The sequence below is a fragment of the Colius striatus genome, chromosome 10, assembly GCF_028858725.1.
Source record: "Colius striatus isolate bColStr4 chromosome 10, bColStr4.1.hap1, whole genome shotgun sequence".
In the NCBI taxonomy this organism is placed as follows: domain Eukaryota; kingdom Metazoa; phylum Chordata; class Aves; order Coliiformes; family Coliidae; genus Colius; species Colius striatus.
In genome coordinates, this window is record NC_084768.1 from 31,540,510 (window position 1) to 31,556,780 (window position 16,271).

Consider the following 16,271-nt stretch of genomic DNA (forward strand, 5'->3'; position numbering starts at 1 on the left):
AAGATCTGCCTAGAAAGATGAAGTTATTTTGCAGACTAGTTGGAAGTCATTAATATTGTATTATATTCTTTAAAAGTAAACACATTTTTTCCATCAATCTTGAGTGTTAGTTCTCTTAGAAGAATCCAAACACAAATCTTTATCCTTCGCCGTCAGTGCTCATAGGTGCCTATGACATTCACAAGGTGACTCCCTTCACCTAAAAGCAGATGTCTCTCATTTTGTATAGTGGCCTTTTTCTACTTCTCACCCAATGGAAATAAAAAGTCCTGGAGATCACAACTTCCCACAGCCTTGCCGAGGGTCTGACTGTCAAAAGGAGGCGGCACAGGGCATGATTGTGATCTGTTTTTAAAACAAATGGACACATTTGCAAACATTGCTCTTTTGCACACGCTAACAACGCGTTAAGACCTTCATCAGGCATTTTGTACACAAAAGCACTCATTCTAACAGAACAGAACTCAATCCTCTTTCACAGAAGCAGAAGAATGAGCTTTTGCTGTTCCCTGGGCAAGCAACATCTCCACATCATCACCCACAAACACTAAGGAAGAAACCGCTCCAGACGTAATTCCCATCATCTTCTCTTTCTCAAGTTGCTTTTGGAAAACACTTCCTAATCCTTCCCTCAGTGCAAGAGGGAAAAACTCCTGTCTACCCACACATTGAGGTGCCCTCTTCACTCCAGAGTACCCCAAGGTTACAGGGACAGGTAATGACAGCGCTTAATCGTTCTGAATGGCAAGGAGAGCAGCGATTCTACCAGGCTGTGGGAGGCAGTTCTGCGCTTACAGTCTGGTTTTGCAGCAGTGGTAACCTCCCTTACAAAAGCGACTGCTCATGCCTGTTTGGGCACTGCTGCCACTTATCCAGCGCTGGCACGGAGCCCTACTTGAGCACCACTTGTGATTACTTCAGCTTGCTAAAAACTGTAAATACTATAGCAGAATTTGATAGTTTTCTTTCACATTACTGAGCCATAGCCTTCCACAAGCTGCTGCTCAGCCTAAGCAAAGGACGACTACACAGCTGGGAGATGGGTGGGCTGCGTCCTTCAACATCCAAACTTGCTAGTGCTAAAAACGAGAATGCCTTGCTCCTCCTCTCTCTAGGGCTGTGCAGAGCCATCCCCTTGGGCACTCTGCTGCTTCAGTGAAATGGCCCAACACTAAAACAGCATAAAGGTAAGTCACAGCAACTGGGAATGGGAATGAGGAAGCAGCAACTCCCCTTTCTTGCCAGATACAGCTGATCTATTCATTGCTCTTGCTCAAGAAAGTAAGTTTGTCAGAAAAGGCTTTACTGCAGGGGGCTTGCCCTACGTTTAGTCAACTGGGGACACAAAGTTGATGGAGTTCATGGCAATGCACAGGACACAAACATTAAAACCAGATCTGCTGGGTCACACCACAGGTCCTGCTAACCTAATACCCTGTCTGTAACACAAGGCCTGCAAGCACAGAGCTGATGAGCATGTCTGCACTTCACCCAAGCACCTTTGTAGCCTTTAATAGTTCCACTGGTAGGGATTTCCTACACTGACATGATCTGTCCACTAAGTAGTGCTGAGAAGACCTCTACCAGAAAGGCTTGCAACCCCTATGTGAAGAATCACTTCCTCCTGCCTCCTGCACAGTTTAGGTTCCCTTGCTCTTACACTGGAAGATGAAACAGACAAATCTTCAAGTTGCTCAGCATGTCACAGACCTCTATCACGTCTTTCTTCAGCCACCCCTTTCCCAGCAATGTGTCATGTGGACACCACTCAATCTCTAAGGACTTGTGTTGCATTTCTCCACACTTCTTGCTGTTCTATATTTTTACTGAGGTGAAAGGAAAGGGAGATCAAACGGTACCTAACATATATGGATTTAGACATGGCATAATACTTTGTATCCTGTTCTTCACTCTTTTCATAGCATTTCCCAAGATTTTATACACTTTCTTTGATCACTACTAAACACGGAGCTCATGGTTGGATGGAACTACTGGCAGTCTCAAGACCCTACTCCAAGTGGTGACAGTCAACCTGGAGTCCATCATTTCATACAAAATATTCAGACAGTTTCCTGCTATCAATGTAAAGCATCTCACATTCATCTACAGTGAATGCAGATATCACACTTTATCCTTTTCTGCAGTGTCAGGGACCTAGAAAACACATCACAAACTATTTGAGTTAAAATCTGCAAGTCACACAAATCACTGAGAACAAGCCAGTAATAAGAAATCCTGTACTTGGGACAAAAAGCTACTGAAGCACATGACCACAGAGAATGAGTAGTACAGAGCAGTCCACGAATGGGACTGCACACGTAACAAGGAGTTCCTCTGGGCTTTGATCTTTTAGCTATTTGAAACCACACAAAAGCTGAATGAAAGAAGTAAAGCACACGATCCCAAGGGAATCAGATTCCCCACTTCTCCACAGCAAACTTCTGAAGTTCCCTTTTTATGACCACCTTCACCAAAATAAATAAATCACTTGTAAGCAAAACCAAAACGTAAACGGAGGCATTTCCACTCAATTCCTTTCATGTCTTTCCACTGCCTCGTCTAGAGTCACATGCTCAGTCCTGACCTTTCCAGATTCTCCTCTCTGCCTCGCCACACTTACTCAGACTATCAAATTCATTTAGTGAAACCATCCTATCCTTTCACACTTGACTCTTTTCACAGACAAGCAGTTCATTTTCATGCAGACCCACTTTTAACTTCAAAAGGTTGCTTTGTATCTCAGCTTCTGATGTCCCGTGTTTAAAACACTTTCAAATGAGGATCTGAAAACCTTGTAGCTGGGAACTCTCAGCATCTTCTCTGTCCCTCTTCAAAAAAGAAAAAAACCAACCTCCACCACTAAACAAAGCGAGAGGCCACGCATCCACTCAGCATTTCTGTAGCTCAGCTGTGCACATCCAAGGTCACAGCCAGCGTTCAGAAAACCGAGTCTGTGGCTGCCAGGCTGGATTGGTCTCCTGGAATTACCTTCAGTGTCAGTTGCCTTTACCTTAAACCTCCTCTGAAGTCATATCCACACTGCTTATAGCTAAACAGCCTTTCTGAGAAGGTCTCACAGTGTCAGAAGGCAGCGTGACAACCTGATGAACATCCAGTGTCACCCCCTCTCCACGCCCCGACCAAAGTGAGAACGCAAACCACCCCGCAAACACGTTTGCTCCTCACACAGACACACACAACAGACAGCACTGCAAAACCAAGCTCTGCAAGTTATTTCACACCAAGACAAAACATTTTCTTTTCCTTTCTGATGGCCTACATTTCCCCAGGTGGGTGCAGAGCAACATCGTGTTGCCCTCCTTTAACAGCAGCGCCCAACACACACCTGATACCAAACCACGAACCCTTTGGTCCATAAAAAGCACTTTTTACCCATTCAGAGATGCTTTAGCAATCATGCAAAAACAATTTAATTAACAAGATTATATGTAAATCCATAAAGCATTAGGCAGAAAGACACGGGAGAAAGTCTGCCAACTTACACCTTTTAAGCACACCTGGAAACGTTTGTGTCATAGCAAACTGCCATAAAAGCTAATGTAGTGCCTCTATCTATCAAAATATTGTTCACTTTGAGACCACAAATACAGCAGAGTACTTGTTCCTAGCTCATTACAGAATCTAAGTTTAAGAATCATTTTTTATTTAAAATATATAGAACTCAGGTGAGAAAATCATACTGAAAAGAGTAGTAGATTACACTAAATTTCTCATTAATTTTCCTGTGAAACATTTGAGCCTCCAAGAACTGACTTTTAAGTTAATTACACACAATTTGGACACTCCATAGTCAGGAATTCACAGTTGAATCCTGTCTAGTCACTCACAAAACCTGTACGATGAAAATACATTATAATCATGCTCTTTTCTTGCCATAATAGACAAAATGTTACTATCAGCATTTTTAAAACCAGATTTGAATCCTAGGAGCATCAGAGGGGTTTTTTTGTACAAGCTTTTTCTCCCATTAAAATTTACTAGTCATATTTTTACCAGAACAGCTTCAGCAACGTATCCAGAAATGCACAAAGTTAAAATCGCAGCAGCTATTTCCTCCCTACTTTCCTCAGATTTTGGTAAGGATAGGAATTTTACCTAGTCATAATGAGGAGAGTTACCACAGATCTTCAGAAAAAGGGTGAGACTCAGTGCTTCACCATAAACACCTGTACCCCTCCCCTTAAATTGAAATGGAAATATGACAATCAAAAGCGTCACTGGTTTTACATAAAATTTTACTTTCTTACAGTAGACACTGCACCAAAACCACAGTAGTTAAAAAGTCAAACAATTTTCCAGCTGGCTGCAACACCCACTGAAAAACAAGACCAGTTCAAGATAAAACCATGTATTAAAACACTAGTCAAGCTGCTGACAAGGAGACAAATGAGTTTTTAAACCATTAGCGTACACTCGCATAAAATTAAAAACTATTCTATAGAAAGAAATTTGGATAACCGTGATATGTCTCTTCCAGTGCAATACTTCATTTTGATTTCTTGAGAAGTTATTAAAATTGGACCATCTTAGCTTGCTGGAATTTCATTTATTCATTATTGCAATGTACAGTTAATGCAGGAGATTAGATTAGGTTTTGACAAGTCTTTTACACTTCTCCGGGCAGCGCTGCTATTTCTGCTTAGGTTAGTAACTTTATCTACCAGCTAACCTTCATGGTGTTGACAATCCACAATTAACAATTTTCTCCCTTGCCTCCAATCCTCTACCTGCTGCAGATGATGCCATTGCAGTAACATGCATTCCCAGCTCCTCCTGGAAGCCTGGTTCTGCAACACCACACCAAAAGCACCCGCCGTGCCTCTGACGCACAGCTCCCTTTCAAAATCCCACAAGACTTGGAAACAGCAGCAAAACAGAGTAAATGTAAAATGAAGGAGGCCATCATCTAAATGAAACGGAACTAACAGGACTGCTGACTGTCCAAATATTTAACTGCTCACAAATGCTGTGGATCAGGCAGGTTAATAAAATAAACTTGCATATCCGGAGGGATTGCCCGTTATTTAAGTCCTTCCCTGACTTTAGGCTGTGGAAAAACTACTGAGCTCTGAGCAACTAACGAATATTTGCATACCAAAACCAAAGCACACATCACAGTTCATGTTTCTTCCAAAAGAAACATTTTTGCTGAATAACATGACAACTCTCTTCAGCACACCAAAGGAAGCACATGCTGATGGGAAGTGACAACACCTCCACCAGGTACCTGGAAATATTACCCATGTCACAGCACACAAGTACACTGTAAGTGAGACTAACACACATCATCTATGTCACACTTTAAGCATTAAAAATGATCAGAACAAGAAAACACCAATACAGGTGCACAAAGTAGATGCAAAGTGTTTTCAATGTATGACAATGGAAATGAAAATAAACCTAGGATTAAAATCTATCTTAGTTTCACCGATTTCTAACAGCATTTGTCTCCATTCAAGAAGAATTTATGCACCATTTCAACCTGATAAGAATTTAATTCTAGGTAATAAAGCTTTACAAATTGAATTCAAGGGGGGAAAAAAACCAGCATTCCCAATTATTTCCAGAGCTCCACAACTACAGACTTCAACTAAAGGAACAGGGAAAGCTGCCACTACAAAAGCAGAGCTGACATACGACCCCTCGATACAGTGGCACTAGCAGACAGCTACAATAAAAATCAATATTAATTCCACACACTTCTGTTTTGAAAATAAAGCAATGAAATTCTCTCATGCCCACCTGCCAAAGGGACAAAACTCAGACCAGGTTCATCAGAGAGGATTTTTAAAGTCTTTCTACAGGCATGTAATGGATTCCAAGACTGAACGTGCACTGAATGTTCAGTGAACCAAATAATTTTTAATAGATTCCTCAGGGGAGTTTATTTTATATTTTTAAATCACTCTGAGACCTTGGAATGACAACCTGATTCAGAGGAAAAGAAAGCCTAGTGTTTGTGAGGTGGGGGCATTGTGTTTCTTCTAGGGTTTTTCTGGAAGAGGAGCAGTCATGTCTACTGTAATTTCTTGCTATGTACTTTAGACATGTCTTCATTTCTACAAGCCTCAAACTCATAAAATTGCTTTTGAAAACATACACTAAGCAACTTTAAAATTCCTCCCTGCAGAATTACTACATCAGCAATTACAGAAAGTCGATCTAACAAAAATTTGGGAGGAACCGAAGCCAGGATGAGGCAGCCCACCTCCTCCAGCCACGGCTGCAAAGAGTGAGGCTGCAGACAGCGTTAACTAAACCATCAGGCCCACATCTGAAATCCAAATGTCACATAAATTAGATTAGTTTCCAGATTTCAGATTAAATCACCCTCTGTCCCCTAGACTCCCTAAACTAACATTCACCTTATTAGCAAGGCTCCTACCGTGTGACAACACATTCGGCACAAGAAGCAACCACCCCTTGGAAATTCTTCCAGCTGTATGATTAAGTACACAGGAAAATACGACAAGGAGCCTCAAGTACTGCCATCGTTAGCATGATTTCAGCAGGATTAGGCAGAGCACGATGGAGGAAAAGCCTCAGACAATAAGTCCTTTCATACATCAGAAACAAAACCTACCGTTAATCACAGCAGTGATTCAGTTTCTTCCACTAATTCCTAATCAGACATCAACAAATAAAGCGAAACACTTATTCTTGTTTTAATTCTAGGAAATAAACACAAGTGAATGGAAGTGCTCAGCCCTCTCTGTAAAAATGCCACCACCTCTCCACCTCCTGATGAACAGCGAGCTGTGAGGTGCACTAAAAGTTGGGAAAGGAGTTTTTCCATAAAACCCATCCATGGAGAAGTCTAGAGCAAAAGACTGAGAGGACTGCTGCATTAATAAGCGAGAGAAACTTCAAAGCCAAGAGAGGAACTCAGTCAAAACTCTCCTCCGTACAAAAGAGACCTTGAATCACAGCCATTAGAAAAAACATCTGGTGCACTGCTTTGATTTTCAACATTAGTCATTGGACAGAAACAAAACTTCTTTTTCTTTTTTTTCCCCCCAAAGCAGCAAATAATTGCAAATCCACTTCTACATATAACCTATCATTTATCACCTCATCAGTGACTGCTTGAGTCTGATGGAATTAAACACTCAAGTCAGGCACTTTTTGTTAAAAGCAATAATTACATCGTTACTAGAATATACAATTAGGTAATAAAAAACAAAAACAAATCTGCCTAGCAATATTTTTTGTGCACTCTCACAGAAATATTACCAGACTGGAAACAGGCAACATTATAAGAATGAAATAAAAAACAATCCACTTCCACCGAAGTATAGCTACTTCTAATTTAAAACTTCACCCACAGGCAAAAATACATAAATGATTAGCATTATAGTGTTTATTTTAATTACACTGTGCAACAAGAATCCAAAAGGCCGTTAACTCACTTTAGATACAAAGAAAGCCAATATCTTAGAGCTTGTCCTCCAGTTATAGCCCACACAGTTGTGTCAACTCATCCTATCACCTAACTGCCAAAACCAGAACACCTGCACTGCTGGTAACATCCAAAACCAACATGCAAGAGAGGCATCAGCTCAGAGAAAGGGAAAAAAAGGAAAATAAATGAAAAAACAGGGGATGCCCCCTCACTTGCTCCTTGTAGACAACGTTTAAAAGTATCAAAAAGTCACATCTTTTCAAAGTACAAGTCTTCAAAGTTTAATAAGGAAAAAAATACGACTCTTTAATTCAAATTTACATTTACAAATGCTTTCCAGCAACAAAAGTGCTGTGCAATGTATTCTTTAACACCACACAATTCACAGTGCCTGCCCTAATGATCCAAGCAAAGAAAATACAGTTCACGAGTTCTAGTGCGTTAAAGACATTTTTTTGTCACTGCAGTCGAGTTGCTGATGTCAGTAATTCCAAGCAAGTCATTTTGAGACAAACATTTGACCATCTATCTAAACAACTTTGGGCAATGAAGAAGCTTTTGGTCACTCTTTACTAAAATACTGTTCTTCAAGGATGCCCAGCTTCCCAACATGAGGGCAGGGGATCTCCAGAAGAGCACGACAGCCTGCTGCCATGTAGCCCTTCTTAGAATTATGCTCCTTCCACAGGTATAAGCAAGAGATTGGCATGGAGGTAGTGTAGCAGCACACTTTATTATTACGTTGTTTACAAAGAAAAACCTTCAGGTAAGAAACATAGTAGGAGCCAAGCACAATTATCGGAGGTAACAGCTTGCTCCTATAGAGCTGCTGGAGTTTTATCACCGAGACGCACATGTTACACCTCTGTGCATCTCTGCTGCATGGAGGTGAGGAGGTGAGAGATGCTCCTTGCCATCACAGCCCCAAATGCAGACACAGACAGTCAGGAAGGCAGCAGCAAAGAAAGAAAAACAAAGTGCAATGCTCACTGTCAGGAGGTAGAAATCTCAGTGCAAAGGATGATACCTGCCCACTCAAACGCAGGCGCAGCGAGAGCCCACGCTCGTTTCAGTCTCATCCAATATCCAGCTACTAATAACAGAAAGCCATGCTTTTCATCAACCCAGCTAACATTACAGCCAAGCCACAGGCTTCCACAAGCTCTCCCTGTCTCAACCTGTCTGGGTGAAGAAGCGGGATCCTGCACCTACTAATCTGTTCTAAAATTAACCCCCTGCAACGGGACAGACCTCAGGAGATTGCACTGATGGGAGTGTTATTCTAAAATGCCTTTTCTGCGCCAAAAGCCCCAAAACAGGTACTCTACCTTCACACTGCATCCAAAGCGTAAAGTGGATTTTACAGGCTCCAAAGATGCAGCAGAATCCAGTGAAAACTCAAATCAACAAGAGCAGCAAGCGTTAGGAACAGACTTCCATCTCACAAGTACATTGAAGCTGACAAACTTTCTTCCAAAAGTTTATAGTTCTACCTTCCTGTCAAGTAGCTCTACAGCATGCTGAAACACTTGTCTCCCTAGGTGTAAATCCCTCAAGTCTGCACTTTAACTGGAAGCCACCTATGAACAAGGCTACAGTGAGGAGACAGTCAGTATCTAAAATGCATGTTGATAAATGCATGCTGCCTCCTCAGCTTAAATACAATTCTGAGTACAACTTTTAAGCATGTAACAACACACAGATCAAGATACATAAAACTGTAAAGGAATTCTGGTGGTGCCTAAGAACGGTCTCAACAAAACCAATGAGAATATATATTACAAAATTATTTCCACACCTTCTCGTTCATGATTTCAAGAGGCTAATTTTCATTGTTTATGGTAATTATGTTTCATACTTCACTGGACTTTGACATGGAAAATGCACTATTGGATTTTGTGTGCATCTTCCAGTCAATTTGTGCAATCTCTCAAATTCTATATTACAAGTAGTTAAAATACAATGGACACTACGTTCATAAATTAGGGTTTTTTTCCCTACGATAAGAGAATTATTATTGATTCTGCAATGACTAAACCTTTGATCAAATTTGGTGAAACAAATGTTACCAAAGAAGTTATAAACAAATGTAACTCCTCTGTATTTGAAGAAAACAGTACTTTATAAAACAGCAACAACTCCATCCATCACTTTTGCCTCCTTTCCCCCCTCATCTTGTGTCTTCCGAGTACATAACACCACAAGACGTTATTAACACGCTGTGTCCAAAAGGATTCTCTTTACCACTTCTGTGGTTCTCCCTCAAGATAAAAGATCAGAAGCACAGTGTCTGCCAGGTAAACACATCTCTTTTTTTAGAATATATACCTTAAAATCCAAACACTACACTAACATTTTCCACATTTATCTGATCTAATTTACCTTCCTAATTAACAACTGTATCAAAATACACGGAGGTGGGTGCAGAAAATCTAACCTTTTGATATAACAACCACCAAAACTCCCCCAGAAAGAGCCACACAATCATCCCTCTTCTATCCTTACTCACAAAACCCTCTTGGAAAATAATAGCTTTTCCGAAACACTTTTAAGATGTAATTTTACGAAGTCTAACTGAAGAATCAAGTACCATCCCATGAATAACTTTGTGCTCCTGAAGAGAGAAGCGATATTAAAATCTCAAGTGCTCAGCTGCCTTCAGCAGCAGAGATGTCACACGAGAGAAGAATCCATATACTGGAGGAGTAAAGAAGCAACCATACTACGTGGATCTCACACAATAGAACAGATGTTGTCCTTCACATACACACATGCAATTCAGTGTCAAACACTACACTTGCAGGGGGAAAAGATAAAATAAGGACAGGGGGCCTATGAAGCCAACAGACAATTCCCTGCCACAGTCAAGCACATGTATGTTTGGTTTGGTTTCAAGAGATGATGTGATTTCCACCACTGCTTTTGAACGATGCCACATGCCCAGCATTCACATTTTTTTCTCTGTTCATTTTCAGCTGACAACCCCAAACTATAAACTTCTTGTGCCAACCTAAATAATCCTTCTCTTTCTCAGTAAGGCTGGGAGAAAGCACTTACACCCTTGCCAGCTGCAGCTGAAATTTTATGCCAAGAAATAAATGTCTTTTGGGCAGGTTGTAAACTGGAAGCTTCTATGGCTGCTGAAGAACATGAGTGGGACCACCCCATCCCTATCCCAGAAGAATGGTATTGCTGTATTTCAGCTACACAGTGGAGTGCATTCAATGAAAGCATCCAAACAGAGCCTCTTCCTCCAGCTACCGAGCCCAGGTATCGGGAGATGCTTTTGTCAACTTTGCTCTCAGACAGGCTTTTTATATACATTGCTTCCATCCTCTGCTGCAAAACCCCTAACTTATCTCTGTATTTCTCATCTTTAGAAAAGTTCACAGATAATAGAGTCCTTGAAGGAGCAAGACCTGTTTCATCCTTTTATATATTTCCAGTAAGGCACAGGTGTATATACACTGTGTGCACGCTGACATTCAACAGCAAGTGCTCCATTTTCCCTTCCTTAGCCTCCTTTCACAGCCTGAGGAGACTCTGACCTTCCTGCAGACGGTATACAAAACACTTGCAGCCACTGGTCACTACAGCGCTCACGAGCAATGCAAGGCAAAGACCAAGGACACCCAGTATGTCTTCCACACAGCCCAGAAAGATGATGATTAACAGAGAACAGAAGGAATAGATTTTGCATCAGAACAGATTATGGCTAAATTAGAAGTTAAAAGAAGTGGTTGTGAGGAGTTTAAAGTCTTCCACCTAGGGCTAAGTGGATCCTGCATTCCTTAGCTTTGCAGGCTAGGCTTCCCCACAGGTGTTTTGTCAGGCACCCCCACACTTACAAATATATAGGTGTGGCACACAACATAACAGCCCCAGAAGTGGGTCTGGCTCAGAGCTGGGGAGTTTCGAGCAACTTCTTACAGGAGCCATCTTTACAGCCCCTTCCCAAAAAAGGGCTGTCATGTCAAACCATGACACCATGATACCTTCTTCCATATCCTCCTCTTCCCTGACCTCTTCCCAATTTGAACAGCTTTCGCAGCTACAGGATGTCACTGCCTGTTTACATGCTCTGGTTTCGTTGGTTAGTTTGGGAGGCTGGGGCTGGGGGGCACAGGGGCAGGAGGGAGAAGCTCTCCAAAGCTATATGAGGCTTCCCATAACAGTTCACAATCACAAAATCAAAAGCACAAATAAACCCCATTCTGCTGCTGAGGAAAGCAGTCTTTAACTCTACAACCTACAATCATGGGCCCTTTTCCCATGATGAACATCATCCTGTTTTCATTTTGGCAGTGATTCTTATATTCACAAAAATATTGCCAAAATCCTGAAACACCGCTTAGAAACTCAGCTAATACAAACATGTAAAGATGAATACATACGCTGCTAAAAACACACGAGTAACCTCTCCCATAGAAAACAGAAATAGAACAAATGTTAGTAAATCCACATAAACAAATCATGAGACACATCAAAAGAAACAAACGCCAAGACGTGCATCAGTACCGGGAACTTAGTTTTTAATATACAAGTTGTTAGGTCTCTATCATATTCCCAACTAGAGCCAAGCAGTGCTTGTTCCCTTTGCTCATTAAAGCTCTACAACTGGTGCCTCCTGTATGCCCACATGCACCATTTCATTAAGCTCACTTGACATCAGATGAAGAAAGAGTACAAGAAAATTGCATATTCCCTGCCTAAAGTAAACTTGTCATTTAAACCCTGTGTATAGATAGAATTTGATATAGCACTGGCGCAGTGAGTCATTCGTCAGTTTTAGAGTTTGTACGACAGTATTCTTACATATGTTTTGCAATACTTTCCAGTTAGCTACCACCCCATGTAATTATAAGTTTTTTACTGGAAAGGAAGCATATATTTTGGATCTGAACTAAAATCTCTGCTTACTTTTATGGTCAGATTTTGGGCAAAAGCAAATCCACGTAAGGAGCTCCTGTGAACTGCATGAAATGTGAAAGTCAAGGCGCTGCTTTCAAAGAAAGGAAGAGTAAGCAGTGCTGGTGCACATGACAAATATTTCTCAATGAATTCTTCCAAACAAAAACATAAGCAACTCATGTCGGATTTCTTCAAAAGCTGATTCTTAGATGCGTAAGTTAAAACTGCATTCACTCAAGCACTATATAAAACATCCAACAGCTATTATAGGTGCTTTACTTGAAAAGAATAGGTGATTTTATAGCCTTCTGTACTGGGGCAAGACAGCACGTTAAAGATTTCCCTACTGTTTTACCTTCACCTTTTACTCGTAAGTTGCAAAACAAACATGAGTACTTTAACTCTCAACCCCGGCTTCTAAGAGACCCTGCAAAAAACAACAACCCGACTGAAATAGAAAGGTTTGTCCTGGTTAATACTACTAATAAAACCAGTTCAAACTCTTGGCTGGTGGCATTCAGCTCACTCCCATGCTTCATAGGGAAGTTTGCCCTTCTTCAAAAGGAACAAGTCTCAACACTGATTTGCACGCAGCCATACTTCTCAGTCTGTATTTTAAAGCCAGTAAATACTATTGTTCCTACTGTTATCTACACTCACATCAAATCGATCTACCAAATTGTAGATCTGCTGCTGTCTGGTAAGAAGCTGGAGATGAAAAGTATCCTTTGCACAAGTAAAGTTAGCTGGTTAAGATTCAAGAAGAGGCAGCAACAACAGTGGGTTTTTTCCTCCTAATTGCATATACTATGACCTACAAGAAACATTTTCTGCTTAAAAGTAATACTTAAATGGAGATCTATGGCTGAACATTATCACAAGGATTGCACTTACTTGACAGTCTGCTATTAGCCAACTCCATTATCGCTATTTGCAGTTTTTAAATGTACAGATTCAGAAGTAACTGTACAAAGCCTCCATTACAAGTGGATTTATGGAAAGCCACAGCAATAATCATCCTCATTAAGCATATCTTCCCACAGCCCTGCATTATGTGGACACAAAGAGGAAAACATTTCTTCTCCGTTACCCACAAGCTTAGATCTTTCTCCTTATAATCACAAGCTTTGACTGTCTTCTTTGCTTTTGCCAATGACAGTTCTCACGTTTCCAAAAGCAGGACTCAGGGTTTTGGGTTTTTTTTAATTAAAAATACCTGCATACCTCTCAACCCACAACCAAATGTAGACACAAAGTAGGACAGCTTCTACTTTGATTTTCCAGAAAGTGACATTTTCACTGGCATCGTGCATGAGAATAAAATGTTGTCTGTGGCTTCTACTATTTTGCTAACAGCCTCAACCAGTATTTAGCCAAGACATACTTATGTACACACACATGCAAAGAAAAGGGCAGATGGCAATATTTGTAACTAAGCTGAACTATGAAAATTGAGCTGAAGTGATGCATTAACTCTTTTGGCCGTAAGCTGTTTTAACCCCTTCACGTGTATGATCACGCTGCACCCCATTTCAACAATCAGGACACAGGCTATGAAACTTGCACGTTGAGATGATCGGGTAAACACAGAAACTGACAAGACTGTCACCCAACACACACTCGGATCACAAACCGGCCGGTTTGCTGTGCAGATTTTACTTCTTGCTTTCCAAGTTCAGACTGCTGATTGTGCGCTTCAGCGTACAGACATCTCTTACTCCCACGTCCTCAGCCCCACAGCGAACCACCACCACAGCAGGAATAATAAAATCAGGATTAAAGTACACTTGCTCCCTCCATAAACCCATTCTCGTGAGCCACACATTTCCTGCATTATCATAAGGAGTGCAATGGACTTTACTGAAAAAGCTCTTTTCAAAGCTTCACTGGCAGGCTTAGAAGAATCACCCAGTAACCAGACACCGAGGTAAAGTAATTTGCTGCACAGGACCTCAGTAATCTCAAATTAAATTTGTCATCTCTCTAACATTTACCTTGAAAAATGAGCAAGGGTGATTATACAAGCAGCATAAGGAAACTCTATTTGCTCGCCACCCCTGCTCAAGTTAGCCACCTTCAGAGATCTCTAAACCAGCAAATATTCCACGTAACTTCCATTTGAAGCTTTGATTATCCAGTTATCTTCAGACTAAACCACTTTTTGTAACTCAATTCCGCACTCCACAAGAGAGCATTTTATTTGATATTGACAATACAGCTTCGTTTGGTTACATCTGAAATAAACCACAAAGCTCCGAAACGCTTTAAAACAGCTGCCCCAGTCAGTCTCCTGGAAACAGAGCACATCTTTTCCACACGAGAGGTCTGTGGGAAACAGATCTTTGTTTAACAGCGCGGAAATACTTTCTTTCATTAAATTTCATTTACGGCAGGTATTTGAACCGCTTGAAGTTGGGTCTTAAACAGTCCCCGAGTGCCGAAACCACCAGGAAAGCAAACACGCCCGTCTGCAGCTTTCGCCTTCAGCCCCAACTCCCGCTCGCCGCGGGCTGCGTTGTGCCCACTCCAGCACCACTCCACGCGAGCCCGGCAGCGCTGGATGTCCCGCGGAAGGCTGCTGCTCGGCCTCCCCGGCGCCCCGCGGGGCTGCCCGACCAGGCAGGCGGCCCAACAGGTTGCGGCGGCGGCTGCGGGGCAGGAGGCGATCGCGGGAAGGCTGCAGCCGCGCTTCGCCGGGAGGGCGGGCGGAGGTAAAGAGAGTGAACCCACCCTCGCCTCGGCTTTGGGAGCGGGCTGGGCACCCCGGGCGCAGCGCCGGAGCTCCCTGCCCGCTCCCGCCGGGGGCCCTTTGTTCTCGCCACCCAAGACGCCGCCGCCCGGCAGCCCCACGCTCTCCCAGGCGGCGGCTCGCCACACCGGGGGGGGTGAAGGCGCGATCGGCCGCCCCCGGCCGCCCAGCTCGCGCCCCGCTGCAGCGCCCTCCCTCCCACCGCCGCGGAACGGCCAGCGCTGGCCGCAGGGAAACGCTTCGGGCCGCCGCCGATCGTCCCGCACCTCCCCGCACGGCGGAGGCACCGCGCCCGGGACGCCCCGCGGCGCTCGGCGCTGCGCCCCGCGGGACACGGCCGCCCACCCCGCCAACCCACCGCGGGAGAACCGTCTGCCGGGGCTGCCCCGAGCGCCGCTGCCCGCCAGGAAGGTCACGCCGCGGCGGCGAGCCCCGCGCCCCCCCCGCCGCGCCCCCGGCACCGCGGCGCAGCGCCGGCAGGTGCCTGGCTGCTCCCCGCCGAGTCGGGGAGGCCCCGCCGGGCGCAGGCGGCTGCCGCCGAGTACCGCGTGGCGGCCCCGGCGGGGGAGGGGGAGAACGGGCTCCGGTACTCCAGGGCGGTCCCCGCGGGGATCCCGCGGCTGTGGCGGGGCCGAGGCGGGCGGCGGAGCCAGCGCTCGGAGGTCGCCGATCCGCGGCGCTCAACAGGCAGCGGAGTTTGGCGGCTCCGCGGGAGACGACGCCGCGGCACCGAGAAGCTGGGCGCAAGGCTGAGGAGAGCGAGGCGCCGCAGCCGAGCCACTTACCGGAGCTCCGGGGCTCCGCCGCCCGCATGCTGCCTCCGGGCGCCGCACGAGAACCGGCTCCGCTCCCCACCGACCGCCCGGCGGCTCCGCCGCTTCAGCCTCAGCCGCGTCGTGCGGGACCGCGCTCCGCGCGCGCCGCCGCCAGCCAGCCCGCCCCCGCCGGGGCCGCGCGCCGTGCCCGCCCCCCCTTCCCCCGCCAGCCCGCCCCGCCGCCGCCGCGCCGCCACCTGCCGCCCGCGGGCTCACCTGGGCTGGGCTGGGCCCCGGCTGCTGCGCTCGGCCCCGCGACGAGATGTCGCGCTGCTCCCGGCCGAGCCCCGCTCCTTTCCGTTCCGCCGCGGCCTGCGATGCCGTCCGCCCCCTGCCCGCCGGCTGCGGGCCGACTCGGCGGGCAGGGCCCGCC

General features: G+C 44.7%; 1 protein-coding gene across 3 annotated transcripts in view; it reads right to left on the reverse strand.

Annotated features, from left to right (window-relative positions):
- PTPRF (protein tyrosine phosphatase receptor type F) overlaps nucleotides 1-16,260 on the reverse strand; it is a 390,398-nt gene extending 374,138 nt beyond the window's left edge. For 2 of the 3 annotated variants that reach the window (XM_062004247.1, XM_062004245.1), the window contains exon 1: nucleotides 15,869-15,982. The gene's annotated coding sequence lies outside the window, so the exon portion shown is untranslated. Of the gene's footprint in view, nucleotides 1-15,868; nucleotides 15,983-16,114 lie in introns of those variants that run through there. The other variant, XM_062004246.1, reaches the window with a different exon arrangement.
- Nucleotides 16,261-16,271: the final 11 nt, after the last annotated feature.